Genomic DNA, 15,453 nt, shown 5'->3' on the forward strand with positions numbered 1-15,453 from the left:
TATAGGGTATTTATTATGCTTACTATACTATCAATAGTACCAAACCCTTGCTACTATTGAGTTTTTCGGCCGTGGCATGAAAAAGGATGTTGTGGTTCGGGATTGATAGTGCTCCGCCGGGTTAAATTGACTAATGGTCGCCCCTAGGGGATTGAGTCAGTGCGTTGGTATGAATAGTTAATCCTGAATGGGTGGAAATGATCAAAGGGCTAGATCTAACGGTACCGGAAAACTCAATAGTAGGGCAAGGGCTTAGGGATACGGTATCGATAGTGATAGTAGGCGCTGACGACGTCTACGTATCTGTGTAGTGTATTATATTTTCATAGTGTGTAGTGTGTGCTGAGTAATAGTGATGATATATATACATAGATGATTCTAGAAGATGGGAGGAGATAGACGGTGGGATCGAGGTGACGGGAGTGGATGAGAGGGGCGGACCGGGACCGGTGTGGGGGGGAGGATGGGGGAGGAGGACGGGAGAGATCGATGGAAGCAGTGGGCTGTTATGCTTCTGCGAATGCACGGAGCCCTCTGATGCTGATCCAAGGTTGTTTTTCGGATGTATTCGGACTTTCAAGAATTGACGATCGGTCCGTTAGAAGGTTGATCTAGAGTATTTGAGAGCTACCTAGAAAATAATTATGTGATTTTTCGATATCAGGTTGGGTACCAGTGATTGAAGGCTCAAAATCAATATTTTAATGGCCAAGATGGTTTGAGCCGTTTGCCAAGTTTAACGGGTGTAGAACATATCCAACATTAACATGAAATTTTGATAAAAAATTTTTTAATACATATAAAACAAGATCAATAACTTTGATCTAAAATTTTAATGCCATATCTCATATTTTGTAAGATTTTTAATTCAGAGCCGTTGATTTTTGAGCCAGCTTCGATCCGTCCTTTTCTTTTTACGAACAAAACTGGTGGCCTTCCCCAAGGCGAAGGATGCGTCGGGTCGACATGAATGCCTTTGGTCCAACAATATCACCTGCAGTTGCGCCCTCAGCTCCCTCAGCTCTGCCCGGTGCCTTTCCTTATAGGGTGCCTTTGGGGAGGATTGGTGGTAGTTCCCAGGGACGAGAAATCTACACAAAACTCAATCTCCCTAATCAGGGAGGCATACGCCGGTGGGCTCAGCTGGAAACACATACTGAGACTCCCGGCCACCATCGGAGTGATCCCTCAATCCTAGGGGTGTCATCCTCTTCCCTCTCAGCACACACTAGCCAAGAGAAGCTACGCACCTCTGGTTAAATCAGGCTGCCATAGCTCGCAGACGAGGACGCTGATCGTCATCGCAAACAGCGAGCTTCCGGCATCCACGAAATACCACCTCTGGTCTGCCCATGTTCTCTAAAAAGTAACCGCATGCGATTCTATACAACTCAATCGGTGCATAAATACTTGGTCAACCGGAATCCGAATGGCCCAAAACCACATCAAAATCCCCAAGCTTGCGCAAAAGCAGCAGAACTCTACAGCATGAATCAATCCTACAGCAGAAGCAGGCCGACTGGGGCCTAAACTCTTCTAATGTCCAAAGACTGATCTCCTTTTATATATATATATATATATATATATATATATATAGAGAGAGAGAGAGAGAGAGAGAGAGAGAGAGAGTTGAACTAGAATACTATCGATAGAAAACGGGCTCCGTTGCCACCCATTTGTTTTCGATGATAGAGCCTCCAAATCGATGATTGGCACCGTTGAACATGATCGATACCACTTGAAGTGTTTAGAAATCAAATTTCAAATCTTTTTGACATCATTTACCCAATGATCAAAGGGGTTTCAAAATTAGTAATTTTAAAGGTCGATATGAGGCGTTTTCTCGTTTAACGGCGTAAAGATATCCAAATCAATTGAATTTTTGTTAGAAAATTCTTTAAACTATTTAAAACAAGATCTATACTCTTGATCTTGACTACAAGACTCCTATCATCATTTTTTAAAAGAATATTCATTTTCAGTCGTTCATTTTTGTATCCACTCGATGGATAAGAAAACAATATCGAAAAAGTATGAAATTTAATTTCTAGATACTTCAAGTGATATAGATCATGTTCAACGGTGCGGATCGTCGATTTAGAGGCTCCATCATCGAAAAAAATTGGTGGTAACGAAGCCCATTTGCTAACGATAGTATTCCAGCTCAAATCTCTCTCTTTCTCTCTCTCTCTCTCTCTCTCTCTCTCTATATATATATATATATATACATATATATATATACATATATATACATATATATATATAGAGCTAGGCTCCTATACTTTCGAAAGTACGGAAACCTCCGTACTTGTAAGTTGTTTTCAATAATGGAACATCCGATTCGGCGATCGGTTCCGTTAGACATGATCTACTCTATTAGAACTACCTAGAAACCAAATTTCATAATTTTTTGACTTCGTTTGTGTAGTAAACGAGTAGCCTCAAAATGAACGGCTGAAAATAAAAATCTCATAAAAAACAGTGATAAAGGACTCAAATGTCAAATCGGAAGTATTGGCCTTGCTATTGATGGTAAGTAAAATTTTCTATTAAATTTTCATCTAATTTGAATACTTCTACACCGTTGAACTTAAAAACGTGCCACATCGGCCGTTAAAATAGTCATTTTTGAGACATTTTGATCGCTTGGTAAATGATGTCAAAAAATTATAAAATTTAGTTTCTAAATAGTTCCAATAGGATCGATTATACTTAACGGAGCCGATCGTCGAATCGGATTTCCTATCATCGAAAACAACTTACAAGCACGGAGGTCTCCGTACTTTCGAAAGTACAGGAGACTTACCCTATATATATATATATATATATATATATATATATATATATATATGTATATATATATATATAAATATATATATAGAGAGAGAGAGGGAGAAAGAGAGAGAGAGAGAGAGCTAGGCTGGAATACTATCAATAGCACCAAGCGTTTGGTGCTATCAGGTTTTTGGCCCTTGGATTAAGAAACGTACGGTTAGAATGATGTGGGCCCCCTAGGGTTGAGTGAGTTATTGGTTTAATAGTATAATCTAACGGGTGAAAATAGTCAAAGGGTTAAATCTAACGGTGGAAAACTTGATAGCACCAAATGCTTGGTGCTATCAATAGTATCCTAGCCAGACACTATATATATATATATATATATATATATATATGTAAGGCTACAAACCTTATGGTATCGTTTGGTTCGAGAATAAGCAAAAAGTGGATATTCCGGGGATAGGTGTAAATTGAGGTATAANATATATATATAGAGAGAGAGAGAGAGAGAGAGAGAGAGAGAGAGAGAGAGTAAACCTCCTGTACTTTTGAAAGTACGGAGACCTCCGTGCTTGTAAGTTATTTTCGATGATAGGAAATCCGATTCGACGATCGACTCCGTTAAGTATAATCTATCCTATTGGAACTATTTAGAAACCAAATTTTATAATTTTTTGACATTATTTATCAAACGATCAAAAGGTCTCAAAAATGACTATTTTAATGGCCGATGTGGCACGTTTTTAAGTTCAACGGTGTAGAAGTATCCAAATTAGATGAAAAATTTAATAGAAAATTCTACTTAACATCAATAGCAAGACAAATACTTCCGATTTGAAATTTGAGTCCTTTATCACTGTTTTTTATGAGATTTTCATTTTCAGTCGTTCATTTTGAGGCTACTCGTTTACTAGACAAACAAAGTCAAAAATTTATGAAATTTGGTTTCTAGGTAGTTCCAACAGCGTAGATCATGTCTAACGGAATCGACGCCGAATCGGATGTCCCATTATTGAAAACAACTTACAAGTACGGAAGCTCCCGTATTTTCGAAAGTATAGGAGCCTAGCTCTATATATATATATATATAGAGAGAGAGAGAGAGAGAGAGAGAGAGAGAGTTTTGCTAGAATACTATCGATAGTAAACCAAGCCGTTTGCTACCGATTTGTTTTCGATGATAGAGCTTCCAAATTGATGATCAGCACCGTTAAACATGATCTAAACTATTTAACTATCTGGAAATCAAATTTCACACATTTTCGATATTATTCTCTTGTCCATCAAGTGAACAGAAAAATAAATGGCTGAAAATGAATATCCTTCAAAAAGTGATGATACAATTTTTATATTTGAGATCTAGAGTCTAGATCTTATTTTAAATAGTTTAAAGAATTTTTTAATAAAATTTAGTTGATTTGAACTCTTCTATAACGTTAAACGAGCAAACGCACCATATCGGCCATTAAAATTATAGATTTTGTGACCCTTTGATCGTTCAGTTAGTGATGCCAAAAAATCATGAAATTTGATTTTTAGATAATTTAAATGGTCTAGATCATGTTCAACGGTGCCGATCGTTGATTTAGAAGCTCTATCATCAAAAATAAATCGGTAGTAAACCGAGCAGTTTACTACCGATAGAAGCCCAGTCAAACTATATATATATATATATATATATATATAAAACAAGGNAATTTGCTCGTTTGCAGAGAATAGCCCGTAATTTTAATATCTAAAACACTGGGAAACTAGCAAGCCAATCACTACAGCTTTTCTAATACTTTAAACTAAAAATCTATGAAATTCACCAGATCTAGTACAAGTTGCAACGGCTAGCAACTAAACCTTCGAGATAGTAGTTTTTATTTAGCCATCATTTGGCTCGAGCAAATGATGACTATCATAAGATCAGTTTGAGAGAGAGAGAGAGAGAGAGAGAGAGAGAGAAAGAGAGAGAGAAAGAGAGAGGTCACCGACCCTTGTTCGAACAAGGGTGGACCCCCCCCCTTGACAACAAGGGTGGGGAATGGCCCAATATGGTCCATATTGGGCTATTCCCCACCCTTGTTGTCAAGGGTGGTTTAAAAAAAAAAAACAAACCCATATTTCTCCCCCTATTGCGGAATAGGGGTGAAAATATGGGCTAGGTTTGCCCTAGCCTCCCAAGTTTCGATAAAGGTCTCCTACCCTTGTTGTATGTTGTTTATTTCCTAAACAATCCTTTACATTCTCACTGTTTAACCGGTATATGCCAGTTGACCTCTACCTGATATGTTAAAGAAGAAATTACATGCAAACTCCTAATTGCTAGAGTGATCCGAAAGTTGTTAGACCACCCGATAGACCAACCTTCCTTTGTTGTAGTAAAAAAAAATTTTTTTCATGTTTGGATAGAGTTCAAGATCACCCGCAAGCTGTGAGAGATCCCGTCATTAGACTCGTAACGGTGATTAAGAAGAAAAGAACTATAAAAAGTACTTAAAAAGTAAAATAAACTCAAAAATAAAAATAAAAACAAAAAAAATAGAAAATAAACAAATCTGAGGTCGACGGAGAGAGAGGTATGATTTAAGTAAAGGGGTAACTTACTTCGTCGATCGTACGATAGAAAAAAGAGTTTTTTTTCTCTCCCCTTAACTGTATATATCTAAACGTAACAAATTATGGGATGCGAAGTAAATAGGAGGTGTATCCTCATCTGCTATAATTCATTTATAACTTTTCTAGTGATATTAACATTTACACCATAACAACAATGTTTAGTTCTCACACAGTCTACTAGCTCTACTAAACGATCATAATAAGTTGTTCTACATACTTCTTGGCAACTAGTATTAATGCTCGTCTATTGTTTTGTTCGTTTGGATTACGTTTACATTTATCGTTCGATGGAAATATTCTTCCTAAACAATCTCGAAGTGTATACTCCAAGTGATTTAGTAGATCTACTTAGGTTCTCTTGGACATTACGTTTTTGTACTCCTTATTTGGATTAACTCCTTTTTCTTTTCGTTGTTGTTATCGATACCAGCCTTTCCACATCTGGGTGATTAAACCCGACCGTACTGTAAAGTTACATATTTGGTAAATAGTCCATCATTTTATTATCCTTTTTTTTTTAGATCAGCGGACTACTATAAGTTAGGATCTCCTTTTCCCTTAACTTTTTTTAAAGTTTTAACCTAAATATCTTCTAAAGCATCTTAAATTCCTACTAAACATATCGTTACACTTATATTTAGGATGACGTAGGCTGATCTTCCATTTGATTTTGATTGTTACGGTTGTTCGTGTATTAAATTCGTCTAAGCTATCGATAATAAAGGTCTTTTAGGTATAACTAAAAAGAGGAAGAGGGACCGTTTCGTTTCTTTAAGCCTTTTTTTCTCTTCTTTTAATGTACAATGTAAGTTCGAGTATAAAAGAAAGAGTACACTTAAGATGAGTAAGATATTTAGAAAGGAGTCGTTCGTTTTTATTGATCGGTTCGTTTGAACGTAATTGGTTCAAGATCTTATTATATTGACGTTATTGTCTTCTTGTGATCATACCTCTTCCTTGTGTACTGAAACGACCGGGCATTTCGTTCACCTTTAATAACCGTGAAATATTACACTTCAGTTATTTAAGTGACATCGAATCGTCTCATTTGTACACACCTCTTAGTTAACTAATTTTGGAACGAGTTTAATCCTGACTTACCAGTGTTTAATAGTTTTATAGACTGGGTTTATCAAGTCTGATTGTCCAACTAATAACAATTACGTTATTTCTTAGACTAGAACAATGTTAACCTTTATGTCAATAGACTTTTTTGAATGGTAACGGAAGGTCTTGGATCTCCTGGAGGTCGTTTGTAGTATTTATCCCCCTAGTAAAATCGACGTCATACAGTTCTATTTTCCTTATTCTTCAATTCTTGTTCAGTCTTCTATGAATAGTTTACAATTTACGTGTAGGACATTAAATTGTATATTACACTGTTACGAGTAAACTGATGACACGATATCTTTACTCAGCTTTTATTTCTTGTGAGTGTTGGTACTTCTTGTTTAGGATCGATACTATGAAATGTTAGAATTAGTCGTAATAATGAATTATTTGGGTGTTTGTCGTAAAGTACCGTGGTAGTGTTGATATTGTGGTTATGATCCCGACGAAAATGTTGATACTGGAGAGTCTCATATACTAGATAAAAACTAGCTGAAAGAGTTGAAACTAAACACGGGATCATTATGGTTTATGAACACTCTACCTCAATAGTAGAAACGACAGATTTGTACCTTAATAGTCTTCAATGGAAAGTCCGCACTAATTAAGTTCACTTTTATTTTAATGTTGGCGACTTCCCCTTCTTCAATGTAAAAACGTTCGTATCTTAGAAAAACATGTATGATCTGTAAACTCTATAGTTTCTCTTATAACTATTTTGATTCGGTTGGATCTCGTGGTGGTAGGAACGGTTCTTGTTACGGTTATGCTTATTCGTGGTTAGATTGTAATAATAGATGAAGTGATCGGGAACGAAGGGTAAGAGATGTGTGGACTACGTAATATGTGTTTTTTATCTTGTATTCTTTTAATGTTATACTCTTTTACCAAATCATAAAACAGATTGTTCATCATATAACGTAGCACCTCGACTTCGTTTCATTTTAGTTTATATATATGAAAGTCCAGTTAGTTCATATACTTACAATCAGTCTCTATACTATTGATTTTACTAGTAAAGTGATCCAACAGTATGAAAGTAAACGTTATTGTACGTTGGACGAATGTTCTAGTTTTGACGATTCTAGTGGTGGTTACACAATCCAGATATCTTCATCATACTGTGCAAGGATAATAAACTAGTTTGGACGTCTATTACTTACATACTTCCAAAACTTCGTTGAATCTTTGTAATAAACTCTTTGAATAATCCAACGTCCTGGTACCAATTAGATACCATTTTATAAACAACCGTAAGAGATTGTTCTATCAGTTAAAAACAGATTTGTAAAGATCAAGTAAGAAAAGACGGATTGTAGTTTAGTGTGAGTAAGTGCACGTACAAGAGTCTTAACTATGATTTGTCTTTTGGAAGATAGGAAGACAAATCAAAAGTTTACTCATAATATGTGGAATGTTAACTTTACGTAATACAGGAGTTCGTTACAAAGTTATTACTGTTTTTTAAAGACCAAATTAGACAAAACAGATAAGAGTTTTGATATGAATAAGACTTACGATAAAGGATCTTTACCCTGAGTCGTTTACTTAGAATAACTTTAAAACGTTGATCGAACTTCCAAAGGGATGGTTGATTGATCGTGGTTATATATATATATATATATATATATATATATATATTCTCTCTCTCTCTCTCTCTCTCTCTCTCTCTCTCTCTCTCTTCCCGATGACACGATAATCCTCGTGTCGTTGGGAACACGAGGATTGAAAGATTGGTAGGTAGTTAAAACTACTCACCAATTCCACTCTCTCTTCTCTTTAACTCCTCTTTAACCTATAGAGTTAAAGAGAAGAGAAACTTAAAGAGAGGTTAAAGAGAAGAGAGAGAGTAGGATTAGTGGGTAGTCTTAACTCCGACAACACGAGGATTATCGTGTTATCGGGATGAGAGAGAGAGAGAGAGAGAGAGAGAGAGAGAGAGAGAGAGAAATATATATATATATATATATATATATATCACGATAAAGGATAAAGGATATTTACCTTGAGTCGTTTACTTAGAATACCTTTAAAACGTCGGTCGAACTTCCAAAGGACTGGTTGATTGGTCATGGTTCTATTTGTATTTAATTAGTTACAGTATCAAGCTACGGTATTAAAAGAGTGTTCTGTACAAGTTTTAAGGTTAAATTCACGTATTATTACATACTACTACTAGGTAATGGAGACTCTCTATCAGTAAAGGACTACCTGAACAGAGTAGCTTTGATACTCAAAGTGAGCAGGGACAATAACAGTACTCTTTCTATTAATCTCTTCATTGCATATACCATTATTTTTAACCTTAAGAAAGTGTACTCATATTTATTCTGGTGTAAGTACTGGTACTTATTGATTTCCGCTTACGTTGGATCAACTCGTACGCTTTCTATTCTAACTGTTCGTATTGGTCTATCTGATTTCCGTTTACGTTGGATCAACTCATCCGCTTTCTATTCTAATTGTTCGTATTGATCTATTTTCTTACCAGGGGATCACTTCTTACCATAAGGTTACCATTCCGTGAAACCTCCCCATCCCCAGACTTAAAAACAGGTCCACCCCCTGAAACCTATCCAACATCCCCGTGTTCGAGAACTAGGAGTTTTTATTTTTTTTCTTTTCCTTTGAATTTTTTTTTAGTGCGATATCTATTACACGGAGTATTACAGTACATTGTTTGGAACAGTCAATGGTATTTTAATAAAACAGAAGTCCAGAAATATAACCAAACTTGAATTTTCTAAAAGATTTAATTTTCTAACTTGAAAAGAGGAAACAATTCCGAAGGGGTAGAAGTTATCCTAATACACATCTCAACAGGGCGTCTAGATGTTTGATTTTATGTTATGAATTCTTAATTCTATAGACATGGTTAACCGGAATTATCTGATCAAAGGACTTTCGTCATAGTTAATGAAGTGATTGCAGATCTGAGATCTCACAACTACATTCCGCTTTCAGTTCGTATAAACGGATAAGAAGCAGGTTAAGCGTTTTACCATTTCCGAGCTAAGTACAGTTACAACGTCTGGGTTTCTAACGGATATTCCCAATACGATATCGAGAGATAAAGATTTCATTCCTTCTTGTTGGTGGTGGCTGTAGTACATTACATTAAGCATGCTAATTAGAGTTGCTTTTACTACACTTCTTAAGTCTATCGTGAGTTGGTATTGAAAATACGATCACTTGTTTCATCGACTTTAGATGTATCACCAAAGAGTTAGTCCGTCACTAGATGTCAGAAAGATCAGTGTATAAGCCTTCCCTTTAGAGTAGTCCTTTAGTATATTGTAGCGCATGGTATTTTTGGCTACCGACAACGTGACTGGTTTTGACTTCCGGCTTTTAGACCTAATCACGCCAAATATGAAGGATGTTAGAAATGGTGTAATTCATTTAAGTTAATTCACTTCTTACCTTTTCTTCGTACGAAACGTCGTATTTGTTCTTAATTATATTGTATATTAACAATTGAATATTAGTACCAACCCTGCACTATTCCCCATGTTAAGTAACCACACAGTAACGGTAAGTCGCGGTAGTGACAGTTGCCGTACGTACGAATGTCGACTAACCGTCCAGTGGTACGGTGGGGTTCATTAGGAAGTAAAGTTCATGTATCGTTAATGTTTTTTCTGATTGATTCTCTTTTAGTTCATTTTTAGTGGAAGCTACATTGTAACTAGGCCGAAAAGAAATAAAGGAAGAATTAGACGTTAAACTTATGGTTTTGAGTCATTGAGTAGAGTTTAATTGATATATGTTAAGTTTTCCTACGAGGACTTATTTCGTTACTTAAGAACGCAATCGGTTGTCTAAGTGACGTAAAGTTTTTATAATCTATGCACTCTTTGTATCTTAATGCCTTCTTACGTTTCAAGAATTTCATTTGTTGGAGACTTCTGGTGGAGCACGAATACCCGTAAGGTCGGTCCAATTGTTGTGGTAAACTCGGAACTTACGTAAAAAGGGTGAGAAGAAGAAGTCGTTAATCTTAAAGTCCTTTAAAGAGTCGACGTTAACGTGTTAAAAAAAAGTGTTCTCATCTGTTTTCAAACATCCGTTTACCTTTTGTCTGATTATTTCTTTGTTCGATATTGTACCTGGTCGAAGTTGATTAATTCTAATTTCTTCAGAGAAGAAAACCTATTAATCTGTTACCTCGTCGCTCTGTTTTACCTTCTTCGTCGTCGTCGTCGTCGTCGTTTAAGTTTATTGTCACATTGTTCATGAGACGTCAATGACGTTCTCTCGTTACAATGATAAAATCAGTATGATGTAACTCATAAAATCCTTAACTTTCCAACCGAGCACTGATCAAATACGGTCTTTAGAAAAAGTCAAGTTTTTCACTAGGATTCTTCATCGTATGTTTAATTTTAGATCTCTAATTTCTCCCTCAGTTGTCGACCACAAACTGTAGATAAATCTCAGGTTTAGGAAATAATGAAACCACCCGAGTATCAAGGTGGTGATCTTCCTTTTCTTTTGTCTTTAACTATAAAGTTGATCACGTTAAAACCCACATTGAGTACCGTACTCAATGATCTTTATAAGTAATGGAAGAATGGTCCTTTTTGATTAGCACGGAAACGGGCTCTAGCACAATTTTGTGCTTGAAATACTAGTAGACGTAGTTACAAGTGTCTGTATCGTAATTATGTCCCTTACAGCTCTACTACGGAGTCGTGAATATCTGAACTATTAGTGATTGTATTTAAATTATACGTACTACTGTTCGAACGTGTATTTCTACACACACGTATACCGCGCGCGCGTGCTCTCTCTCTCTCTCTCTCTCTCTCTCTCTCTCTCATTATTGCTCCTGTGGTGTAAGTAAGTTTCCGATTGTCTATTTAATTACATACTCGTGGTCTATTGATGCTTCCAGATTTTAAAGAAGTTAACCACCGATTAGTTTGTTTGGACGATCGTTGAAGACTTGGTTAGAAACTGGCTACTTCGGTCATCGAGGTCAATAACTGTGGTGGTAGACTGAAGGGATTTATTTGTACTTTCTTAATGCTTGACTCTCTTTATCAGTAGAGTGATTTTAGTGTGTTTAAATCGTAGAAAAAGTTTTCCTTTGTTAATCTTTCCTATTTTTGATCTTCTCGGATTCGTAACAGTTGACGAATAATAAATCATTTTACTCAATCATATAGTGTAAAAAGATGTAAAGTTGTATATAGATCAATCGTCGAATTTATTGTTGTTTTCTATAGAAGATGACACGATTTTAATAGTTATAGTCATCATATTCTTAAGATAAGTTAAATATACTAAGGTGAGATAGTTTATGTTGTTTGAAAGTATACGTTTGAACGAAGAATAAGGTTTTAAAACCTTGATAACACTGCGGAACCTCCCTTTAGTTTAGTACATACTCTTATAGTTCTGGTCGTCGTACTCTTTATTATTGACCTAAAATTAGTAAAATCCGGTCACCAAACCCGAGATGTTTATTAATCACGATCGTACGACCCAGCAATGTAACGCATGGTCTCAGTCACAACGGTCGGCCTTCACAGTCTATCCAGAGTGTGGTTACCAATCAAAACCAAGAAAACCCGGTTACCGAGCCCCTGTACTCAATAATCACAATAATCACGATGGCCCAACCCAGCAATGTTGATGACTCTGTTACCGCTTCGCGATGGATTTGAGAACCAGTTAAGTTACCGAGATAATAGTTGATCACGAACTTAACGAGGACAAAGTAACCAATTTTCCTTAGTGGACACTACCAAATCACCTTAACCTCGTGTGGTGAGAGGTAGAGAATGGTAGAGCGGGGACGTTTGTTGGTTTCTAGAGAAGGTAGTGTTTGTAAATGGTTCGTTCCATGTTGTGGGTGTTGGGGGGTAAGTGGGTGTGGGTGCGTGTGTTGGGGTGTAAGTGTGTGGGTGTGGGTGTGGGTATCTCTCTCTCTCTCTCTCTCTCTCTCTCCTCGCATGCCTCTCCCTCCCCAACCCCTCCGCGTAAAAATATCCAAATCAATTGAATTTTTGTTAGAAAATTTTTTAAACTATTTAAAACAAGATCTATACTCTTGATCTTGATTATAAAACTCCTATCATCATTTTTTAAAGAATATTCATTTTTAGCCATTCATTTTTCTGTTCATTAGATGGATAAAAGAACAATATCAAAAGTGCGTGAAATTTAATTTCTAGGTAGTTTAAATGGTTTTAACGGAGCCGATCGTCAATTTGGAAGCTCTATCATCGAAAACAAATAGATAGTAAAATGGCTCGTTTACTACTGATAGTATTCTAGCTCAATTCTCTCTCTCTCTCTCTCTCTCTCTCTCTCTCTCTCTCTCTCTATATATATATATATAAAATTAGGGTACCATACTATCTATAGTACCGAAACTCCGGTACTATAGTCTTGTTTTCAATCTTAAGGTGTTTAGATTAACGATCCACACCGTTAAATATGATTTAGGGTATATGAAGTTTTTACGAATAAAATTTTAGTTTTTTTCGGCATTGTTTACTTAGTAAATAAATTATATTAAAATGGACAGTGAAATTGAATAATCTTTAAAATTTGAGCATTGGACTTTTAAATTCAAGATCAAGAATGTTAACCTTAATCTAGATATTTTAAAATATTTTCTATCAAAATTTGAAAAAATTTAGATTCTTCTACACTGTTAAACTCCAAAAGTTGCCATAGTAGTGATTAAAAATTGACAATTTTGAAATGGTTTGATCATAAAGTAAATTATGTCGAAAAAATATAAAATTTTATTTCTAAAAACTTTAAATATCCTAAATCAGTTCTAACGATATGGATCGTTGATTTGAACACCCTAAGATCGAGAACGAGACTATAGTACCGAAGCACCAGTACTAAAAATAATATAGGAGATTAGCCCTATATATATATAGAATTATGCTAATATATTATCAATAGTACCAAGCCCTTGGTACTATTGAGTTTTCGACCGTTGGATGAAAGAATATGCGGTTAGGATGATAGTGGTCCCCGGTTAAATTGATAGTGGTCCCCTAGGGTTGAGTAGATGGTTAGTTTAATAGTATAATCTAACGGATGGAAATGATCAAAGGGTAGATCTAACGGTAGAAAACTCAATAGTACCAAGAGCTTAATACTATCGATAGTATAGTAACCGGACTCTATATATATATATATAATATATAATATATATATAATATATATATATATATATATATATATAAGAATTATGCTACTAAACTAATCAATGTCGCAGCCCTTGATACTATTGAGTTTTTGGCCGTTTGATGAAAGGATGTGCGGTTAGGATGATAGTGGTCCCCGGTTAAATTGATAGTGATCCCCTAGGGTTGAGTGGGTGGTTGGTTTAATAGTATAATCTAACGGGTGGAAATAATCGAAGGGTAGATCTAACGGTAGAAAACTCAATAGTACCAAGGGTTTGATACTATCAATAGTATGAGTATCCGAGACTTTATACTTATATAAATATAATAACTCTAGTCTATATTTAGGGTCCGGCTACTATACTTTTATTAGTACGATCGCCTTCGTACTCATAAGTTATTTTCGATGATAGAGCTTTCTAATCGACGATCCATACTGTTAAACATTATCTATAGCATTTAAAACTTATAGAAATCAAATTTTATAATTTTTCAATATCATTTACCTTACGATTACAAGCTCACAAAAATGACAATTTTTAACAGCCAGTATAAAATATTTGCTAGTTTAATGGTGAAAAAGAATCAGAATTGGTTGAATTTTTGATAGAAAATTATATTCAGTACTTAAATAAAGATCAATAACTCCGATCTTAAATTGAAGGATCCGATCATTCATTTTTAGGATGTTGTTCAATTTTAACCATTCATTTTATACCCATTTGATGAACTTTATAATGATTTCGAAAAGTTACGAAATTTATTTTCTAAAAATTTCAAATACTCTGGATCATATTTAACGGTGTGGATCATCGATTCGAAAAGCCCAACATCAAAAATAACTTATGAGTACGAAGAGCTCTATACTCAAAAGAGTATAGTAGCCCTACTATATATATAGAGAGAGAGAGTTGAGCTAGAATACTCTCAAAAACACCATTAAGGTGGTGCTTTTGGAAGTATTCTAGCTCGACTCATCCTAACCCTACAATTTCTCATCCAAGGATTAAAAACTTGATAGTAAAAAGAAACTTTTGCTATCAATAGTATTCCAGCCTATATATATATATATATATATATATATATATCGAGAGAGAGAGAGAGAGAGAGAGAGTAGGGCTACTATACTCTTATGAGTATAGAGCCCTTCGTACTCATAAGTTATTTTCGATGTTCAGGCTTCTGAATCGACGATCCACACCGTTAAACATGATCTAGAGTATTTGAAACTTCTAAAAAATAAATTTCGTAACTTTTCAGTTACGGAATCATTATAAAGTCCATCAAGCAGATATAAAATGAACGATCAAAATCGAACGACATCATAAAAATAGATGATCGAATCCTTCAATTTAGGATTGGGATTCTTGATCTTTATCTAGGTAATGAATAGTATTTTCTATCAAAAATTCAAGCTATTTCGATTTTTTACACCGTTAAACTAGCAAGTATTACATACCGGCCGTTAAAAATTGTCAATTTTGTGAGTTATTGATCGTAAGGTAAATGATATCGAAAAATTATAAAATTTAATTTCTAGAAGTTTTAAATGCTCTAGAAAATATTTAACGGTATGGATCGTTGATTCGGAAGCTCTATCATCGAAAAAGACTTATGAGTACGAAAGCGATCGTACTCATAAAAATATAACTAGACTGGAATACTATTAATAGCCACAATGACTTGGTACTATTAAATTTTCTGCTCTTGGATTAAAAAAATATACGGCTAGAATGATGTGGGCCCCCTAGAGTTGAGTGGATGATTGGTTGAATAGTATAATCTAACGGATAAAAATAAT

This window comes from Ananas comosus, linkage group 12 (genome assembly GCF_001540865.1).
Source record: "Ananas comosus cultivar F153 linkage group 12, ASM154086v1, whole genome shotgun sequence".
NCBI lineage: Eukaryota > Viridiplantae > Streptophyta > Magnoliopsida > Poales > Bromeliaceae > Ananas > Ananas comosus.